This window comes from Choloepus didactylus, chromosome 13 (assembly GCF_015220235.1).
Source record: "Choloepus didactylus isolate mChoDid1 chromosome 13, mChoDid1.pri, whole genome shotgun sequence".
Classification (NCBI taxonomy): Eukaryota; Metazoa; Chordata; class Mammalia; order Pilosa; family Megalonychidae; genus Choloepus; species Choloepus didactylus.
Window position 1 is genome coordinate 59,539,043 of NC_051319.1, and position 22,077 is coordinate 59,561,119.

The 22,077-nt window shown below is 37.3% G+C and overlaps 1 pseudogene; it reads left to right on the top strand.

Moving 5' to 3' along the window:
* Positions 1-119: 119 nt before the first annotated feature.
* Positions 120-20,877, top strand: LOC119507717 (annotated as a pseudogene).
* Positions 20,878-22,077: the final 1,200 nt, after the last annotated feature.

The window sequence follows — 22,077 nt, forward strand, 5'->3', positions numbered from 1 at the left end:
TTTATGTATTGTGTTTGTGTGTGTTTTATGTCGAATAGCCTCATTTCCTTTTGAAATGTTGAATCCAGATTTCAGCAAAGCAATTTTATAAAGTCTCCCATTGTATCTTTGTGGACGAGATGGAGAAATGTGAACTATATGATAGAAAACTTTCCTATACTTTGCTGCTTTCTGTACACCATATTTTTGGGGAAACAGTGACAAAGTGGATTTTCCTGAAAGAGAATGACCAGGATGATGAAGAATGTGGTAATCCTAGCCTAGGAGGGATGGGATGTTTTATCTTAGAAAAATGAAGACTCTAGGTGAGGGGTGAGAGGGTGTACATCTGTGATAGAGTGCAGTGAGTATTCTCTTAGAGGTGACTGAGGTTCAAATCATGAATCTTTCTTTACTGCAAAATGCTTTGTGGCATTCATATGCATCTGCCGTGTTCTGTGTTATAACTCCACTGGTTCCCACAATAACTACTGGGCAGAGAAGACAGTACAGGATGCTAGGAGACAGAGAGCCAGAGATGGAGAGAAGAGGGTAGAAACCTGGGAAACCTGGGAGAAGAAGCAGCGGCCCCAGGAGGAGTTAATATTCACAAAGTCCACATTCTAAATATAGCATTTCTGGTGCAAGTCCAGATAGAAAACCACAGGTTTCTATTAAGGAGAAGCAGAGGACATATAGCTTCAGAATGGTCATGTGGGATGGAGGTGGTAGGAGGGCCAAATCTGGATTAGGGTTGTACTCAGGGAAATCCTTCCAAAAATTGGTAGGAGTGATTGCAAATAGAGTTGAGCCATGTATGTGGACTGGGCAGGAACTACGCTAGACAGTAACCCCCAGCCAGCCTGGCTATAAGGAAGGATTTCTGAAAAACCCTAGTGAGAGAAGAAGACATGGCTAAAATCAAGCAGAAGGGCTGTCCCAGAGGAGATGTAGAAAGCTGCTCCCTTCCTCTAAGCATTGGACATAGACTTTCCTGAAATCCTACCCTAGGATGATCATTCTTTTAGATTAAATGTAAGTGGTCCTGTCTTTTGTTAAGCGTGGTGCTTGTACTGGTTTAAATAAAATGTTAACAAAAAAATAAAAATAAAAAAAAAATGTAAATGGCCCTGAAGTGTTACTAAAATGCAAACATCCTTGGGAAAAATAAGATATTAAATCATTGTATTGCCTTAACACCTTAGTAGGGCTTAATTTCAGTAGTGGCAGCTAGCTGAGATCTGGACCACAAAATTAGGAATCTTTGTATAGTTTAGATGACCAGTTAGGAGAGCTGAATCAAGGGTATAATGCCCTGCCCGGGGCTGGAGGGACTCTGTGGACAGAGCAGGGAGGAGCCTGGGCTGCAGGGTTGCCTGAGAGCCCTGGGTATCTGGAGGTAAGGACAGGTAGATTCTGGGGCTCAGGAAACGAGAAGGGCAACAGGAGAGGATGTATGAGGGGCCCAAAGGCAAACCTAATCCACGTCACATTTTGGCCCAAAGCCAGGACTGCCTATTAGTTTTTTATTTCACATCTCTTTGACAGCAAAATGCACATGCATTAACTCAGTGAACTTCTTCAATCAATTGAAAATTATTTTTAACAGAATACCTGAAAGAAGACTGTTCATTCATATAGCTTGTGTACCAGTTTGTATGTATTGTGTCCCCCAAAATGCCATTATCTTTGATGCAACCTTGTGTGGGTAGATGTATTAGTATTGATTAGATTGTAATCCTTTGAGTGTTTCCATGGAGATGCGACCTGCCCAACTGTAGGTGATAACTCTGATTGGAAAACTTCCATGGAGGCGTGGCCCTGCCCATTCACTGTGGGCCTTCATTAGTTCACTGGAGCACTGTATAAGCTCAGACAGAAGGAGCGAGCTTGCTACAGCCAAGAAGGACACTTTGAAGAATGCACAGGAGCTGAGAGAGGAGATGCAGATGAGAGACAGTTTGAAGACAGCCATTGAAAGCAGACTATTGCTCCAGAGAAGCTAAGAGAGGACAAATGACCCAAGAGCAACTGAGAGTGAAATTTTGAAGAGGAGCCGTGGCTAGAGAGGAATGTCCTGGGAGAAAGCCATTTTGAAAACAGAACTCTGGAGCAGACACCAACCACATGCCTTCCTAGCTAACAGAGGTTTTCCAGACACCATTGGCTATCCTCTAGTGAAGGTACCCAATTGTTGATGCATTACCTTGGACATTTTAGTTAAGACTGTAACTGTGTAACCAAATAAACCCCCTTTTATAAAAGCCAATCTATTTCTGGTGTTTTGCATTACAGCAGTATTAGCAAACTAGAACAGCTTGCAATCTCTAAGATTAGATTGTTTTATGAAAGGTCCTTTGAACTAAAAATTAGATATTTGCCTTTTGCAAAATGCAAGGACCCAACTTCTCCATATTCTTTTTTTTCATACCCAGAACCCAGCAAATAACTATAAAATAAGGGGGAGAAAAGGACACCCAAGAAATCAAAGTAAAAGCTCCAAAGTCAGTGCCTTAAACACATGCACCTGATTTATATCCAAGCCCTTCAAGTCCTCCTTAGATACAGCAAATAGGATAGAAGCTTGGGAGTCTCCCAAAATCAGGTACACCTATAGTTATAAGAATGACAGTTGTCAGAAGGAAAAGAGAAACATATGAGACTAACTAGAAAGTGTCACAATCTGGGGTCATCTTCACAGAGGGAAAGAACTCTAGTTGTCCCAAAATCCTTGAGGATGTGGGAATGTTAAAGTTCACAGCTAAGTTTAAGAGATATCAAGAAAAGATAGAATAGGAGTAGATGATTTTAGGAATATTTACCTTCAATTAAGTCTCACCGCCTTTATTATCTGCATCCATTATTGTTGTCTTTCTGGTAATTGAAACTATATACTGTCTTAAATGTATCCCTGGGCAGGTCAGAGTTAATAAATGTTAACCAACTGCTAAATTCTCAAAACTTGTACTGACAAGAAGCAAATAATCACTGGTAAAGTCCTGTGCCAGACAAAAAACAAAGGTGGTGAGGGTTAAAATGTCACATACATTCAGACATGAATGAGTCACAGGTCTCTCGCAACAAACATGAAGACAGAAATATGATATAAAGAGATTAAAGAGAAAAAATGATTAGAAAATCACCAAACTGACCAAACTGACCCAGCCGATGCCAAGAAGTGAAGTGTGAAAACTTGGAGGCTCCCTATCAAGTCAGGTGGTCAGGGATCTTGGGTAATGGCTCTCTCATTCCAGTTCAACTGCCAAAATCTGACCCTGACCGAGGAATTTTCTATGGAGGAATAATCTACCACCTGTCTGAAAAGAGCTCATTTCCCCCCTCCCACCCAGTGGGTTTGCATCAGAAAGACACACAGCTTATGGGGCACCATTTGTGAGAGGTTCACTGTGATTCCTGGGACTGAGATGGGGAGGAGACAGGATATAAAGTGCATTTCCCATTTTGTCCACTCCACCCCAATACACATTTTTAAAAACACCTATAGCAAAGAATGTTAAATATGATTGGCCTCACACTAGTCAACATAGAAATCTGAAATCTTAAAAAGTATTGAGAGGAACAAAATTCTGTTGACCCAGCGATGGTTTTTTACTAAAGATAATAGTATTCCTTTAAAAAAAAAAAAACTATTTAAGAACGCAGGAAAATGTTATGTTTTGAAATAAGATACATAGTAGTACATGTGGTAGACATTTATTGCCTTTCTAATTGCCTGTCCATTACCTCTTCTTATGCCCTTGATTTTCATTTGAGAACTGATACCTTGTTCTCTTACAGTCTGTGTGAAATGTTCAGGTTTCCAGCCCCAGGGGAGGAGCCAACGACAAGGCCTAACTCAGTAACTGCACAGTATTTCCCTACAGTACAGTCAAGGTTCAGCAGTGGGTGTGGCGAGTGACCTAAATCAGTTCTATCAGAGCAACTGGAAAAGAGGCAGGAGGTAATGAGTGCTGGAATAGCTGCAGCAATGTTGGTGAAAACGAGGGAAAACAATCCAGAGGAAGCAGAATGAGAGATAGAGAGAAAGAGTATACTGAGGATGCCATCTGAGCCCCGTCACCAAAAAGCCCTATTTACACATCTTTCACTTTCAACAGTAATTAAATTCCCCTTTTTCTTAGGCCCATTTGTGTTGGGTTTTCCATTAATAAACACAAATATCTCTAGCCATAATGATTTCAGATAAATGAGATGCTGATGTGTAGAAATGCATATTTATGGAACCAATATAATTGTGCATCAGTTAAGACTCTTCACTTTGATCTCTAGATTCTGCTTTCTTCTTATGCTAATGCTCAGGAACTATTAATTCTTCCTAAACATAGCACTCCAATTTTTTTTAGCTGTAATCTAAAACACATTGGGTTATTTCTTCTTGCTTTCTTATAATCCCAAACTAGCAATTTTTCTCACTCAATTTTCCTTACATTTTTTCTCACTAAAATTTTCCACAATTTTTCTTAAAATTTTAAAAACTGTCCTTAACATTTTGTCACTGAAATCTACTATGAAACTTTTACCTCTAAAATAAAAACTTTCTCTGAAAATTTCAATGACTAAAAACAGTGAGTTTGAAATGGTAGAGAATTCATAAATTATTCTCAGGGATATTTTAGAGATCATTCTCAGGGATAATTATTACAATTGGTCTAGATAACACTAGATAACACTAAGTTAGGTATAAAATATATAGACATAGTTTAAAAAAATGATTAGAGGTTGTGGTGTTTGAAACTGATAAACCCCAGAAAACCATGTTCTTAGATCTAATCCATTCCTGTGGGTATAAACCTATTGTAAGTAGGATCTTTAGATGAGGTTACTTCAGTTAAGGCATGGCCCAGCATGGGTCTTAACCTTCTTACTGGAGTCCTTTATAAGAGGATGAATACAGAAAGAGAGAGAGAAAGCCAAGAAAGCAAAAAAGCTGGAAGCAAGGAAACCCAGAAGAAAAGGGAGAGACCAATAGATGCTGCCATGTGCCTTGCCATGTGGCAGAGGAATCAAGGATCACTGGCAGCCAGTCTTTGAGAAGAAAGCATTGCCTTGATGTACCTTGATTTGGACATTTTTCTCAGCTTCAAAACTGGAAGCTAACACATTCCCATTGTTAAGCTAACCCATTTCATGGTACATGCTTTCAGCAGCCTAGGAAACTAAAATAGAGGTCAACCCAAAACAAAATTACAGCCAAGGAGTAGGTGAAATATTTCATTCATGTCCCTACATTCACCAATATGAATCTAGCACAAAGGGTTACTGTAATCTGGCCACATATTGTTTGTCAGCTTCAAATCCAAGTCACCCCAGATCAACCTCAGGGCCATCCTGGGACTCATCCACAAGGCCAGCCTAATTCACCTTGGTCTGGCCCAGTCTGGCTCTTTCTCTCTGCACAACAGTAATCACACACCCTGAAATGAGGGAAGCCTTCTAAGTATTTGTTTTGGAAAGGGCATTAAGCACCTATTGAAACCAAGAAAGCCTCCTCATTGTGGGGCTGATATCGCCATTCTGCCTGCATTCCCCAGAGATATGGACAGTGGATGGAGCTGAGAAAACGCCATCTAGCAGTTCTGTGGAAAAGAAATTTGAGAAATTTGCACGATATTTGTGGAGCCCATTGTTCACATCTAAGCTCATGTGCTGTTTTCCTCCTGCAAGCACAAAAGAGTTACTGAAAGTGAAAAAGAAATGCTGTTGGAGGAGGGGAAACCTGAGGGGCCTCCCAGAGGACTCTTCACTGCAGGCCTCAGTTCAGTCCAAAGGACTTCAAAGGAGACCTATTTAAAGGAGGTCACAGGTTTTTACCTTTCTTCCGCTCTATTTCAATCTGTTTTTTTCCAAGAAAGAAAATGTCAGTGCTTTCCTCATTCTGCAGATTTTTTTAAAGGGGAGGGTGGACTTTTAAAACAACAAAAGAAAATGTCATTATAATAGACTTTATCTATGGATAGACAGATTTCCTATCTTACTGGTTTACATCCACTCCATCTTTTCTTTACATTTTTCACAAGTGATGTTTTGTAAGACCAAAACGGTGGTGGACATTTATGGTTTAATGCATCCTTAAATACCGCCTGCCTCTTAGAATACTGCAGCATGGCTCACAAAGATGATTCCATGGGGGACAAGAGGAAACAAAATTGTAGTTTACAAATATCATTACTTGATTATTAGGCTAATGTTAAGTAAAGTAGGGTATAAATTATCAAAAAGAGTAGATTATCCAAAATCTATCCATATTTGCCATGGTGTATGTTTCATTATGTCTGGTAATTAACCCCAATTAACGTATATATTTTCATTCAATAAATATTAATTAAATATACAGTTTATGCCAGACACTAAGCTGGGGATTAAATACATGCAAAAAGGAGGAAGGAATTTATGCCTCCAAAGGTTTCACCCTCTGGTAAGGAAAACAAGAAAATAAACAAGAGTCTATAGAGTGAGTAAATACTGTAGAATTTTTGAAGAAAAGGGATATATATTCAGGTCAGAGTGATGACAGAATGAGACAGTGGCTAACTGCCAAGAAGCATCTCAGGATGGCCTTACATTGATAAATTACCCTGTGCATGGTCTGGTCTGCTCCCTGGAAAGCTCAGAAATTTGATTCTGTGAGCACACTGAGCATGGATTTGTCTCTGGGATGTTAATCAAGCTCACTAACATTAATGCACAACCCAGAATTCTAATTTATTAATTTACAATAAAACTTAGTATTGTCTCCTGTATCATGGACCAGAGGATTTGGTTTGACATGGTGAACTCGTTCTATGCCTGAAAACAGACCCTCCCACACATTATCAATCTCCATTTTAATAAGACTGTTTGGATGAATAAAGAATCAAAACTATGGGCATTATTTGAATGCAACACACTTGATGACTTCAGACTATGACAAACATGAGGCCTCTATCTTCACACTAGAGACACTTAATGATACCTGAGCAGTTAAGAACCCTATCCCTGGCCAATAAAAAGTCTTATTTTCTCTGTTGGCAAACATCCATCATCATTAACTCACTTTTTAAAGTTTTAATATATCCCATTTTAATGTATGCACATATTTTTATGCTTGTATACAAATTAAGAACAAAATTAACATCACCCATAATTGATTGCTAGATTTTGGAATGTATTTTCCCCCATCTTTATTACATTTGTAAAAATAATAGACAGATAGATACATAGATAGATACATAGATAGATATAGTTAGATGTATATGTACCTATATACATCTATCTATCTGCATGTTTATGTCTCACATAGTAATCTGGGGGCTCTTCAATGCTTCATGTCATTTGGTACTACATACAAAAATATTTCAGTTCAGCATCCAAAATCATTTTGCAAAGTAATTTAAATTTTTGCAATAGCCTCTTGCAAAAAGAAATGACAAAGAAAATATTTAAGAGAAATTCTTAAAAATTTTTTTACTTTATTTGACTCATATTCAATTTCTCACACCTATAATTCTCCCCCATGCCCCCAAAATATTTACTTCCTCTCAAAACTCACTTAGTCTCTTCAAACCAGCAAGCTCTCATACTCACTCCATTTTCTTCTTGGCCCTTTTCCAATGTATTTCAGGCTATTACCCCAATCAATCAGCATCAACATTGTTAGACATTTGTCTTCCTCCCCACTAATCTGTAGGGGAGAGAGGGAAGTGGCCATGTCTTTCTTTTTCCCACTGAGCCCCTGTGCCAAGCAGAGTGCCTCACACAAGGCAGGTGTTCAATACGTTTGTTGATCACTGAATACTCTCTCTCTCTCTCTCACACACACACTCATATCTACACATTCAGTGTTGTATAGAATTGAATTTAACCTCCAAATAAATTTGAATCATGTGTCACATTATGAGAAATTTCCCAAATAATGAAAATATATTTTTCGAGACCACTTATTATTGGTTGCTTAATATTCTACTTTATGATTGTCCCTTAATTTCATTTCCCTATTTGGATTCCTTTCACTTTTCTCTGCATAAATAATGCAGTAATAAATATTCTTGTACACAATCATCTCTGATTATTCCCTTAGAAGGATTTTCTAGAAGTGGAGTCATTGAGTTTGACTCAGTATGAACTTTTTGAGGTCTCAATACAGACTGCTAAATTGCCTTACAAAACAGTTGCCACAATAGCATCTCCATTGTGTTACCAGACCAAAGCAGTGGATTCTTTGCCCAATGCACTCAAATGACCAATTCCTAAGAAACTGGGGTTTCAAAGAGAGAAAGAGGTGTATTGCTAGGTGTGAAGCAGGAGAGCAGATGGCCTATCAGTCCAAAATCTGTTTCCTCAGACTGCAGTAATTCTGATAGTTTTATAGTATCAAAAGATGGGCAGGTTTTAGGATAATGAGCACAATGACCCCAGATGATGTAATTAGAGGTGATCTAATTATTGAGCATGCACAGATTGATTACATGCTTAGTCACAGAACCTATGTAAGAAAATGGCAGCCTTAATATGATGATGGTTGTGATTTTTAGTATTATAATAAGGTTTAAGTCACTTATAGGTTAAAGTCTAAGCTATTGTGCATATCAGGTGGGCCCATTTTGGGTAGATCCAGCTTCAGTTATCAAGATAACTTTGGACTTGGGGTGGGTTAGTTCTGGGTTGACCCAAGACCTTTCATTAATAAACATTAGGGACTGTCTTTAGTGATCATAAGTCTCTAAAGTCAGAAAACTGGATAAATGGGTAAAAATGAAGGTTAGTCACAAGATTTTACAATTACAAGGGCACAAGATAAAGGCTATACAATCATTGTCAGAGATCAAGGCAGCTGGATTACAGTTTAGAAATTTCAGGTATTTCCCTCTGTCTACTCTACTATACAGAAAATAAAAGGAATATCTATATAATGATTCAGTAATCATAATCATAATCAGCCCTTAAATTCTAACTTCTCAGTCACAGCTGCACAGAAGAAGGCCCTTTGCCCTGAACCTTTCTCAGCATAGAATGCCAGAGTTTTTGTTTTGTTTTGTTTCTTTTTAAAAAAACTTTTTTTTTATTAGAGAAGATGTGGGTTTATAGAATAATCATGCATAAAATACAGGATCCCCAAACACCATCCCACCACCAACATCTTGCATTTGTGGAGAACATTTGTTACAATTGAAGATAGCACTTTTTTGTAATTCTGTTTTTTTCACAGTAGTTACCTTTATTATAATTGATGAAAGATGATTAAAATAGTACTATTAACTACCATCCATAGGTTACATTAGGTGTATTTCTTCTCAAATAGCACCTTATTATTAACATCTTGCATTAGTGTTATACATTTGATATAATACATAAAAGAACAAACATACTTATACTTATAATGTAAACTGCAGTGCATCATCTACAGTAGGGTTCACTGTGTTATACAGTCCAATGTTTTATCCTTTAATTTTTATTCTAGTAACATATACAGCCTAAGGTTTCCCCTTTTAACACATTCACCTATATAATTCAGTGCTATTAATTACACTCACAATATTTTGCTACCATCACCATGATCCATTTCCAAACCTGTACAGTCAACCTAAATAGAAATTCATACAAAACAAGCATCCACTCCCCATTCTCTAACCCAGTCTACCCCTTGGTAACCTATATTCTAGATTCTAACTCTATGAATTTATTTATTATAATTAGATCATATCAGTGACATCATACAATATTTGTCTTTTTGTGTCGGGTTTATATCACTCAGCAAATGCCCTCAAGGTTCATCCATGTTGTCACATGCATCAGGACTTCATTCCTTTTTATGGCTGAATAATATTCCATCATATGTATATATCACATTTTATCAATCCATTGGTTGATGGACACTTGGGCTGCTTCCATCTTTTGGTGATTCTGAATATTGCCACTAAGAACATGGTGTGCAAGTATCTGTTCAAGCACCTGCTTTCAGTTCTTCTGGGTATATACCTAGTAGCAGGATGGTCAAATCATATATTAATTCAGCACTTAGCTTCCTGAGGAACTGCCAAACTGTCTTCCACAGTGACAGCACCATTTGACATTCCCATCAGCAATGAATAAGTGTTCCTATTTCTTTCTCCATGTAATTTCCAACACTTGCAGTTTTCTGGTTTTTTAATAGTAGCCATTCTACTGGGTATGAGCTGATATCTCATTGTGGTTTTAATTTGCATTGCCCTAATAGCTAGTGACTATTTGTATAACCTTTTTGGAAATGTGTTTATTCAAGTCTTTTGCCCATTTTTTAATAGGGTTGTCTGTCTTTTTCTTGTTTAGTTGTAGAGTTCTGTTATACATTGTGGATATTAAACCCTTATTGGATATGTGGCTTCCAATATATTCTCACATTTAATAGGTTGTCTTTTCACTTTCATGACAGTCTTTTGATGCACAGAAATTTTTAATTTTGAAGAGGTCTTATTTATGTATTTTTTTCTTTTGTTGCTTGTGCTTTGGGTATACAGTCTAAGAAACCATAGCCTAACACAAGATCCTGAAGATGCTTCCCTACATTTTCTTCTAGGAGTTTTATAGTCCTGATTCTTATACTTAGGTCTCTGATCCACTCTGAGTTCATTTTTGTATATGGTGTGAGACTGGGGTCCTCTTTTATTCTTTCACATATGGATATCCAGTTCTCCTAGCACCATCTGTTGAAGAGACTATTCTTTCCCAATTGAGTAGATTTGGCAGCCTTGTAAAAAAAATCAATTGGCCATAGGGTAAGGGTTTATTTCTGAACTGTCAATTGAATTCCATTGGTCAATATATCTATCCTTGGGCCATACAACACTTTTTGACCACTGTAGCTTTGTAATATGCTTAAAGTCAGGAAATGTGAGTCCTTCACCTTCATTCTTTTTCAAGATGTTTTAAGCTCTTCAGGGCTCCGTCCCCTTCCAAATAAATTTGATAATTGGCTTTTCCATTTCTGCAAAGTAGGCAGTTGGAATTTTGATTGGGATTACATTGAATCTGTTAATCATTTTTGGTAGAATTGACATCTTAATGATATTTAGTCTTCCAATCCATGAACATGGAATATCTTTACATTTATGTAGGTCTTCTTTCATTTCTTTTAGCACTGTTCTGTAGTTTTCTGTGTGCAGGTTATTTACATCCTTGGTTAAGTTTATTCTTAGATATTTGATTCTTTTAGTTGCTATTATAAATGAATTTTTTTATTTCTCCTCAGATTGCTCATTACTAGTGTAATGTAACTGATTTTTGTGTGTATTGATCTTGTACTCCACTGCTTTGCTGAATTTGTTTATTAGCTCTAATAGCTTTGCTGTAGTTTTTTTTTGGGGGGGCTTTCTATATATAGGTTCATGTCATCAGCACATAGTGAAAGTTTTACTTCTTCCTTTTCAATTTGGATGCCTTTTATTTATTTTTCTTGCCTGACTGCTCTGGCTAGAACTTCCAGTATAATGATAAATAACAGTGGTTACAGTGGGCATCTTTGTCTCGTTCTGAATCTTGGAGGGAAAGCTTTCAGTATTTCACCATTGAGTATGATGTTACCTGTGGGCTTTTCATATGTCCCCTTTATCATGTTGAGAAGGTTTCCTTCTAGTCCTATTTTTTGAAGTGTTTTTATCAAGAAAGGATGCTGAAAAGGATAAATGAAAAAAAAAAAAAGAAAGGATGCTGAATTTTGTCAAATGCCTTTTCTCCATCAATGGACATGATGATGTGTTTTTCCCCTTCATTTTGTTAATGTGGTGTATTACCATTAATTGGTTTTCTTATTTTGAACCACCCTCGCATACCAGGGATAAAACCCATTTGTTCATGGTGTATAATTCTTTTAATGTGTTGTTGCATTCGGTTTGAAAGTGTTTTGTTGAGGATTTTTGCATCTATATTCACAAGAGAATTTGGTCTGTAGGTTTCTTTTCTTTTAGTATCTAGATCAGGCTTTGGTAGTAGGGTGATGTTGGATGCATAAAATAAGTTAGGTAGTGTTTCCTCCTCTTCAATTTTTTGGAAGAGTTTGAGCAGGACTGGTATTAATTCTTCTTGGAACAATTGGTAGAATTCACCTGTTAAAACTTCTGGTCCTGTATGTTCTTTCCTGGGAGGTTTTTGATGACTGGTTCAATCTCTTAACCGGTCATTGGTCTCTTGAGCTCTTCTATTTCTTCTAGATCAGTGTAGGTTCTTCCTGTGTTTCTAGGAATTTCTCCATTTCATCTAGGTTGTCTAATGTGTTGGCATACATTTGTTCATATTCTTATGATCCCTTTTAATTCTATGGGATCAGTAGTAATGCCCCCCCCCAATCTGATTTCATTTATTTGCTTTTATTTTTTCTTTGTCAGTCTAGCTAAGGGTTTGTCAATTTTATTGATCTTTTCAAAGAGTCAACTTTTGGTTTTGTTAATTCTATGTTTTTACCCATTCCATTTATTTCTGGTCTAATCTTTGTTATTTCTTTCCTTGTCCTTACTTTGGGATTAGTTTGCTGTTCTTTTTCTAGTTCCTCCAGATGTGCATTTAGGTCTTTGATTTTAGCTTTTCTTTTTTAACGTAAGTGTCTAGGGATATAAATTTCCTTCACATGACTGTTGTGGCTGCATCCCATACATTTGGACACGTTGTGTTCTCATTTTAATTCATCTCAATATATTTACTGATTTCCCTTGCAATTTCTTCCTTGACCCACTGATTATTTAAGAGAGTGTTATTTAACTTTCATATGTTTGTTATTTATTTCCAAAGTAATAAAATTATGGTTGGTGAAGATCTTTGTATGATTTCAGTATTCTTAAATTTTTTTGTGACTTGTTTTGTGACCCAACATTTGGTCTACCTTGGAGAATGATCCATTTGCACTTGAGAAGAATGTATATCCTGCTGTTTGGGGTTCAATGTTCTCTATATGTATGTTAGGTCTAGCTAGTTTATCATAGTAAAGTTCTCTGTTTCCTTATTGGTCTTTGTTCTAAATGTTCTATCTATTGAAGAGAGTGGTGTTTTGAAGTCTCCAAATATTTTATTGTAGAGGTATCTATTTTTCCCTTCAGTTTTGTCAGTGTTTGCCTCATATATTTTGGGGCAGCTGATTAGGTGCATAAATATTTATGATTGCTATTTCTTTTTGTTGACTTCCCCCTTTTATTTATATATAGTCTCCTTCTTTGTCTCTCATAAAAATTTTGCATTTAAAGTCTATTTTGTCTGACACTGGTATAGGTACCCCAGCTCTTTTTTGGTTACTATTTGCATGGAATATATTTTTCCATCCTTTCACTTTCAACCTATTTGTATCTTTCGGTGTAAGGGGAATCTCTTGGAAACAACATAAGGTGGACATGCTTTTTTATCCATTCTGCCAATCTGTGTCTTTTGATTAGGAAGTGTTACGGTTTCCTAAAGCTGCTGTTATGCAAAATCCCAGAAATGGACTGGCTTTTATAAAGGGGATTTATTAGGTTACAAATTTATAGTTCTAAGGCCATAAAAGTGCCCAGTAAACTAAGGCATCAACAAGAGGATACCTTCATTGAAGAAAGGCCAATGGGTCTGGAATACCACCATCAGCTGGGAAGGCACATGGCTAGTATCTGCTGATCCTTTGATCCCAGGATCTGGTTTCAAAATGGCTTTCTCCAAAATGTCTCTTGGCTTCTGTCTCTCAGCTTCTCTCTCTCACTCTTGTGCATCCTTGCTTGTTTTCCCAGAGCATTTCTCTCTAAGTGTCTGGGGGTCTTCTCTTAGCTTATCCGGGGCAAATTCTAGGCTATGTCTCTTAGCTTAGCATTTCCAAATGTCTTTCTTTTTGGCATCTCCACTGGGCCAGTGTCAGCCCCTGAGCTCTATGAAGGATTTCAGTAAACTAATCAAGACCTGCCTTGAATGGGTGAGGTCACATCTCCATGGAAACAATCTAATCAAAAGATCCCACCCACATGGGACATGACTCTTTCTTAGGGGTGTAAATCTCCCTGGCAACTTGGGACATGACCCCTGGGGATGAGCCTGGACCTGGCATGATGGGATTGAGAAAGACTTCTTGGCCAAAAGGGGGAAGAGATATGAAATAAAATAAAGTTTCAGTGGCTGAGAGATTTCAAATGGAGTTGAAGGGTCATTCTGGAAGTTATTCCTATGCATTATATAAACATCTCTTTTTAGTTTTTAGTATATTGGAATAGCTAGAAGGAAATATCTGAAACTGTTGAACTGCAACCTAGTAGCCTTGATTCTTGAAGATGATTGTATAACTATGCAGCTTACATGGTGTGATTGTGATTGTGAAAACCTTGTGACTCACACTCCCTTTACCCACTGTGTGGGCAGATGAGTAGAAAAATGAGAACAAAATTAAATGAATAATAGGGGGGATGGGGGGATGGGGATGTTTGGGGTGTTCTTCTTTGCTTGTATTTTTATTCTTATTTTTATTTTTTATGCTTTGGAGTAATGAAAACGCTCAAAAATTGATTGTGGTGATGAATGCACAAGTATATGATAGTACTGTGAACAACTGATTGTATACTGTGGATACTTGTAGGGTATGTGACTATATCTCAATAAAACTGAATTGAAAAAAAAAATAATAAATACTAGAACTCAAAAAAAAATCCAACCCATAATCTCTGCATCCACAAGATTTGATCAAAAGAACATGGTTTTTTGTGGAGGACATAATAGATTCAAAGCAGCACAGGGAGTTAATCCATTAACATTCAGTGTTATTACTGTAAAGGCAGTACTTCTTCAGCCATTTTGTCTTTAGCTTTTTTATATATATCACATATATATTTGGTCTCTCTTTTCCTTTACTGCAACCTCCTTTTCTGTATGGTTGCTCTTTCCTGATGTATCTGACTGGTCCCTTTCTCATTTCTGTTTAAGTATGCTTTTTAAATACTTTCTTTGTGGGGTTTATATTACACAACCTATCTCTGTAACCTACTAATTTGAAAAGACACCAACTTAGCTTCAACAGCGTATACATTCTCTGCTCCCATATCCCTGTTTTCCCTCTTTGTGTTATTTTTGTCCCACTTTACCACACTATATTTTGCATGTCCATTTTCAGGAAACTTGCCTTTCTCTTATTCAATTGTATCCTGACTCTAATAGGAATTAAAACATAGAGTTGTAGATTGAGGACACAGTCCTATTGGGTTTTTCATTTACCCTTTCAGTTTCCCTTACTGATGATCTTCATTTCTTCACATTATTCCAAGCCACTCTCTTCCTGTGTTTTCCTTTCAACCTGCAGAACTCCCTTTAGTAATTCTTGTAGGAAAGGTCTTTTGTTGATGAACTCTCTACTTTCTGTTTATTTGTCAATATTTTCAACTCTCTCATTTCTGAAGGACAGTTTTCCTGGATAAAGAATTAGGGGTTGGCAATTTTTCATTTTCAATACCTTAAGTACCACTCTGCCTTCTCACCACCATGGTTTCTGATGAGAAATCATCACTTAGTCTTATTGAGGATCCCTTGTATGTGATGATCCATTTGTCTTGCTGCTTTCAGAATTCTCTTTTTCCTTGGTATTTGACATTCTGTTTCATATGTGTCTTGGAGTAGGTTTATTAGGCTTTACTCTGTTTGGAGTACATTGAGTTTCTTGGACATGTATATTTATATCTTTCGTAAGTATTGGGAAATTTTGGGCCATTATGTCCTCAAATATTCTTTCAGCTCCTTTTCCCTCTTCTCTTTCTTGTACACCCACGATGTGTATGTTTGTGCACTCTGTTCTGTCACTGAAATCCCTGAGATTTTTCTGTTCTTTTCTCTATCCATTCTTCTGACTGCATGATTTCAATTGTCCTGTCTTGCAGTTTGCTGATTCTTTCTTCTGCCTGTTTAATTGCTGTTGATTGCTTCTAGTGTACTTTAATCTCTACTATGGGGCCTTTCATCTCTATAATTTATGTTTCTTTTTAAACTTGCAAATTCTTCTTTATGCTCACACATTGTCTTTTTAATATACTGTATCCCGTTATGCTTATTTTCCTACATTTCCTTGAATTGATTTAGGAGATTTGTTTGAACTTCTTTGATTAGTGTTCCAAATTCCAATTCTCCTCTAAAGTTTTAATTTGTTCCCTTGACTAAGCCATATCTTCCTTTTTCTTAGTATGGCTTGTAATTTTTGGTGATGCCTAGGCATTGATCATTGTGATACATTAACTCTGAAGGTCAGTTTCTCCCTGAAAGGGTTTTATTGTTGATTGGCCTTGGCTTGGTCCAACTTATTCTAGAACTTTAGAGTAGCCCAAGTTTAACTAATCAGCTTTTCCCAGCTCTCCTTCTCTGATTCTTGCCCTGGATGTGAAGTACAACTTTTAAGATTGCACTTTTTGTTAATTGTTTTTCACCTCTAGTTGAAAGCTTCCTTTCCTCCATTCCTTCTCCAGATATCTTCAGCTGTTCTGATTGTTTTCATGCAGAATTTTCTTCCCAGCTCCTATGACTTATTCATATGCTCTCACTCAGTGGCCTATTTTCCTTATACTTTTCACCCTTCAGACCCTCCTGTCTTACAACAGATCAGTTTAACCCCAATTTTTTTTTTCTGTATGTGACTTTTCTGCTTCTGGTTTCTTCCCCCTTATGGTATCCCACCCCAGGGAGCCAGATGGGGTCAATCCTGAAATGTGGGTCACTCTGCAGTAAAGTCCATTTTGCATTTAGGATTCAACCAACAGTAACTTGATTGAGTGAGCACACATCTTGTCAGCCACAGTTCTAACACTGTCCTCTCCACCCACCCCAGGGGCCTTTTTGTATGCAGTGCTCCCCAGCAGCTTGTATTCTTCCCTCGGTCTCTGTGGACTTGGGTCCCTGTGCCTGGATATGTGTGGGGTTCTAGCTTGCTTCTGTGGCTGACTCTATAGCCTGTGTTAATAGGGGAAGGTGGGAGGAATCCAGGCCGCTGCTTCTGAATAATTCCCAAGCTGCATGGGACTGAGTGAAGGTGAGGGAAGTGGACTGGTGTGTTCACAATGGAAGTTTCATACCTGATATTATTCTTTTTCTTCAATTAAGCATTTTTTTGAGTCATTCTCCAGTTTCTATCATCCTCCAGAGTTCTAAGCAAGTAGGATTTGCCCTATTATTCACTGAATCTCTGGGGAGGTGTTTTCTGGGGATGTCTTACATCGCCATGTTGATGACGTAACTCCAGAATGCTGGAGTTTTTTGTTTCAATTTTCTCAGAAATAAAATTTGAGAAACATTATATTTCTTTTGGATAGATTAATATCTTCAGTAAGGACTGACTTTACCTGGGAGACAATATGTATTAAATCCTATCTTAAGTGTCATACAGTTAAAGTGTCCAAGTTGACCCTATGTCCCCTATTTCCAATATGATGCCTTAAAATTTTTGGAACCAGGTAGATGTGAGGCCATAAACCAGAGAAACCATAAATTCCTAGACCAAAAACATCCCTCTGTAACTGCATTTTAAACTGCACATGCTCATCCCTAAGTACAATACCTATCTGAACCACTCCTGCTACATACCAGCAACTTCAACGAGAAGTGGCTTGGCTCTGTACTTTCCTTGTTCTTGCCCAGTATAAACCCCTGTAACCTGCTGGGCAGCACAGAACACTACTCTGAATATCCTGTGGCTGCCCAGGACCAGTTTCTGAGTCTGTAAATATTCCCCAACAAACTGTCACTATTTTGCTTTATGGAATGGTCTGCTTTGTTTTTCAGTCTTAGATGTCCATTGAACTCTGGCAGAACCTATTCTGTAGGTTCACAGCCAGACAGTGGAACATAGATGAATATGTTCTCCAAGCTCTTGATGAGCCTCTCATTGCTGTTCCCAGGAAGGATAACAGAAGGCCACCCATGTGCAATAGATAAATGTAAGGTAAACTCTGGGGAGGACATGGATGGCATTTTGGAGAAGAAAAATGAACAAAAGGAGTTTTGAAGAATAAGTAGTTCTTTAGCAGTTAGACAATGGAGATAAGGGCATGTGCTAGATTGTTACATTAGTGGCCCCCAATGAACCATGACTCCTGGCATCCAGGCCCTTCCATAATACCTTTTCTTACTAATGCTGAGCTTGGCCATGTGACCTGCTTTGGCCAATGGAACATCAGCAAGCATGGCTTTATAAGCACTGATCCATTGGGACTTGCCCATCATCATGTGAAAAAGCCCAGGTGAAAAAACACAAGGAAAGAGATTCAGTCACCCCAACTATGCCATTGATGCTCTTGACACATGAGTAAAACCCATTTTAGATAACCTATTCCCAGTCAAGCTGCCAGTTGACTATATTCACATGGGTGAGCTCAGGTGACACCAACAGAAAAACTGTCCTGACAAATCAGTCTTATTTTCAGTTTTAATTTTAGGAGAGTTGTTATGCAGTAATTGATAACTAATACAGAACATTTTAGGCAAAGGCAATAGCATTCATTCAACATTTATTAAGTACTTATCATGTATGGCCATGAAATTTAATAAGAAATAAGGATATAGTGGCTATATAGGGCCAATAATTGACAGGTAGTGACACAAAGGCAGGCATTATCAATTCTACTTCGATTAGTCAGAGAGACCACAGGAAAGGAAATACATGAACTCTGCCTTGCATAATGACCAGGCAGAACAAGAAGTAAAAGATTCTTATATAGAGAGAAAACAATAAAGGCACAGAGGTCAGAAATAAAACAGGATGTTCAGAGTTCTTCATATGATTTGATCCAGTTAGAGTACAGGTAGGTGCTGCAGCAAAGCAAAAGATGAAGCTCTTCAGACTCAGATGAGGGTTAAATAAATTCTTAATATTCCCATTTTACAGATACTCTGTGGGAGAGTCAGGATAGTGGTGAGTTTGTGCTTTTATGTCTCTTCTATAGCCTGCCCCTCAAGAATGTTCAACTTTTCTCGCAGTATATAAATGCCCATTCAGCAATAAGTCCATTCCAGTGAATTCCTCATCCCATGTCTGTTTAATACTAACTCATCACATAATTCAGCAAAATTTTAGAAAATGGTTCTTAAGATTATCATAGTAATACATTATCTGATATGATTTAACCCAGCAAGCCTATCTGAGAAACGGATGTAGAGATCCGAATGATATCCAACAAATAACATGAAGCCAGCAGTAATAGATTTAAGTGGGTATACTAATTGTTTACACCAATTAAAGATTAGGTCCAAAGTTGTTGTTCTAAACAAGCCACTAATTCTTTTGGTATTTAGAGACTGAGATGGAAATGAAACAGCATCAGCTAATGCTTAGCTGGCAAGAGCAATTTAATTACTAAGTCTCCAACCTTCATTTCCATATAAAGGCAGCATTTTACATTAGTAAGAATACAATAATAAAAAATAAAAGAATAGTGTGAAGATAAAATCAAATTTTAATTTGTAAATATCAGTGCTGGTATTGGCTGTCCATCCATTTGTGTGTGTGTGTAAAAGAGAGAGCCCTAACTTCTCATTTGGTCTTGGAAAATGTGCCAAGCAGCATGCTCTAGACCTGGTCCTCCTCAACACATACACTTCAGGACCATTAACTGACCCAACAATAGACTGAGCCTCCCTTAACCTTATAATCTGTTGCTATTTAAAGAAGAGTTTCCCTTTCCCCCCAGATAAGGAATCACAGACCATGAAACAAAATTAGTAAGGGTCAACAGAATAAGAGTCAGCAGTTAATTGATTGCAGAAGGAACGCTTCAGTGAAAAGAGCCAGAGCCCTGTTTTCTAAGGAAAATCAAATGCCTCCCTCATGTAAACTCATAAAATTAACTTTTTTTTTCTTGGTCTAATTGACTGATGCCTGGGTATTACATAAACCTTAGGGTGTCCTCAAGATAAGAATTAATACCATACTGCTGAGTCAGAAATGTCATGACTCATTCCAAATAAAAGATGGTCAAGTCAAATGGATGGATGTCTTTCTCATGAAGACGGCCTTTTGCTATGAAAATTTCCAAGAGCTCTGTGTAAGCCCTATTGAAAAACACCTAGGTGGAGCCCTAACTTCCATCTCTCCTGGCCTGCCACCACCATGGAACCATAACTCCTTGCATTCTGAAGTACTTCTGAATAAAACACAATCCAATCCATACCTCTGTGAAGGCCAGTCTCTGTATTAAAAGGAGCAGAGGCAGTGGCATGGAAGAATCCTCTTTCAACCTGGTTTACTGCTATGCTCCACTGTTTTGGTGGAGGAATTTTAACGTGTATACTGCTTGCAGAGCCTCATCTGAGATTTCTTACAAACCACACTAATATATTACTGGCATCTTCAATCTGGAATATTATATATTTTTGCCCATGTGACCTAGTTTGCCAGGGCTATTCTTTCTTACCTTTTCAACTCTTGGCTGCAGGAATGAAGGAAGTGACCAGAGCTTGGAAAATAATAGGTGGAGTCACTCATGCTAATAGCTATTACAAAAATGGCTGGATACTCATGATAGCTGTTGGATGGGCCTGAGGTACAGATGACAGCATTGTCATGAATTTTGAACAGTTGGTAAAAGGAAATTGGAAATCACAAACTGAAGAATGGCTGAAATTGTCATACTCTGCCAAGGTGACCCTGCTGGGGTAAGTTATCTTCATGTTCCAGCACACCAAGCATCTGTCAATATCAAAGCATCATCTTATGTACCATCTTTCTTGTGACCACAAAGATAACCATGATGCTTACAAAGACATCTGTTTTGCCTTTTGCTGCTTTTGAGGATATACTGGGTCGGATGCTCTTTGGCAGGCAGCAACAGTTTTTACCATGTGGGAAGAAAAGTGAAATTAAATCATCTTTCAATGGCATTGGTTCATCTACCTAAAAAATCTGCAGTTGATGCTTCAGATAAAGTTAAAAAGAAACTCACTAAGAAGACTGAGTAAATTTACTTGGTGAGCTCCAGAAGGGAAAAAAAAAAATTTCTCATCTACCTGCCAGATTGTGATAAATATTTCTATGTAAATGATGTGAAATAAAGATTATATGTAAGGAATGGAGTGAAAAAAAAAAGAAAGAACTTCTTTCTGTTTCAAGGAGACTATAACTTTCTGGATTGTAATTCTTGAGTGCTGTGAGTGTATCATGTGAAATTGTTTTTCTAAGTTAAGTATAAAAGATTCTATTGTGATTATTTTAATAGTTTTATACTGATAGAATAAGGCTAGATTTTTTAAATGTTAGGAAAAGTAAACTTAACATCATTGCAAAATAACAAAAATTTTAAACTTCTTGGGTTTTTTTTTTAGGCATTTTCATTCATGTTTTCTATTTAAATCTATTTGAGCTTTAATCAGCAGAATTAAACATACATACTTCACTTTACCATTACAATTCCTAGGTAAGGAAAACAATTCCCATTTAATTTTGAGCACTGAAAAGAATAAAATTTTCCCAAACACTTTATATTCTGAATGAAAATCAATTACTAGTTTATATTTCAGACATAAACATTGTATTTTTGCCCACATTAAATGGAAAATATCTGACATTTTATTTAGTATTATTTCTACTGGTATTATTTTTCAGTGAGAACAGATTTTAATATGAGTCATCATATGAAGTCTACTTTATGCCCTTGTTTAAAAAACCACTGTTTTTTTTTTCTCAAAAGAAAATCAGGGTGTAATATTTAATAGATTATTAATCCCATGTTTTGTTTTGTTGTTTATTTTTCATTTTAGGAGCCTATTTTTTCCTCTCTTTTTAAAACACATTTGCTTTGGTTGTAGAAGAAATTATTTTTTTTAGCATTTGACATATTGTTAACTTTTCTTTGATCTTAGTTGCTCTGAATACTGTGTGTTCTAGTTTGCTAATGCTGCAGAATGCAAAACACCAGAGATGGATAGGCTTTTATAAAACGGGTTTATTTCACTACACAGTTACAGTCTTAAGGCCACAAAGCATCCAAGGTAACACCTCAGCAATCGGGTACCTTCACCAGAGGATGGCCAATGGCGTCCGCTAAACCTCTGCTAGCTAGGAAGGCAGCTGGCGTCTGCTCCAAAACTCTGGCCTCAAAACGGCTTTCTCCCAGGACGTTCCTCTCCAGCAAGCTTGCTCCTCTTCAAAATGCCACTCAC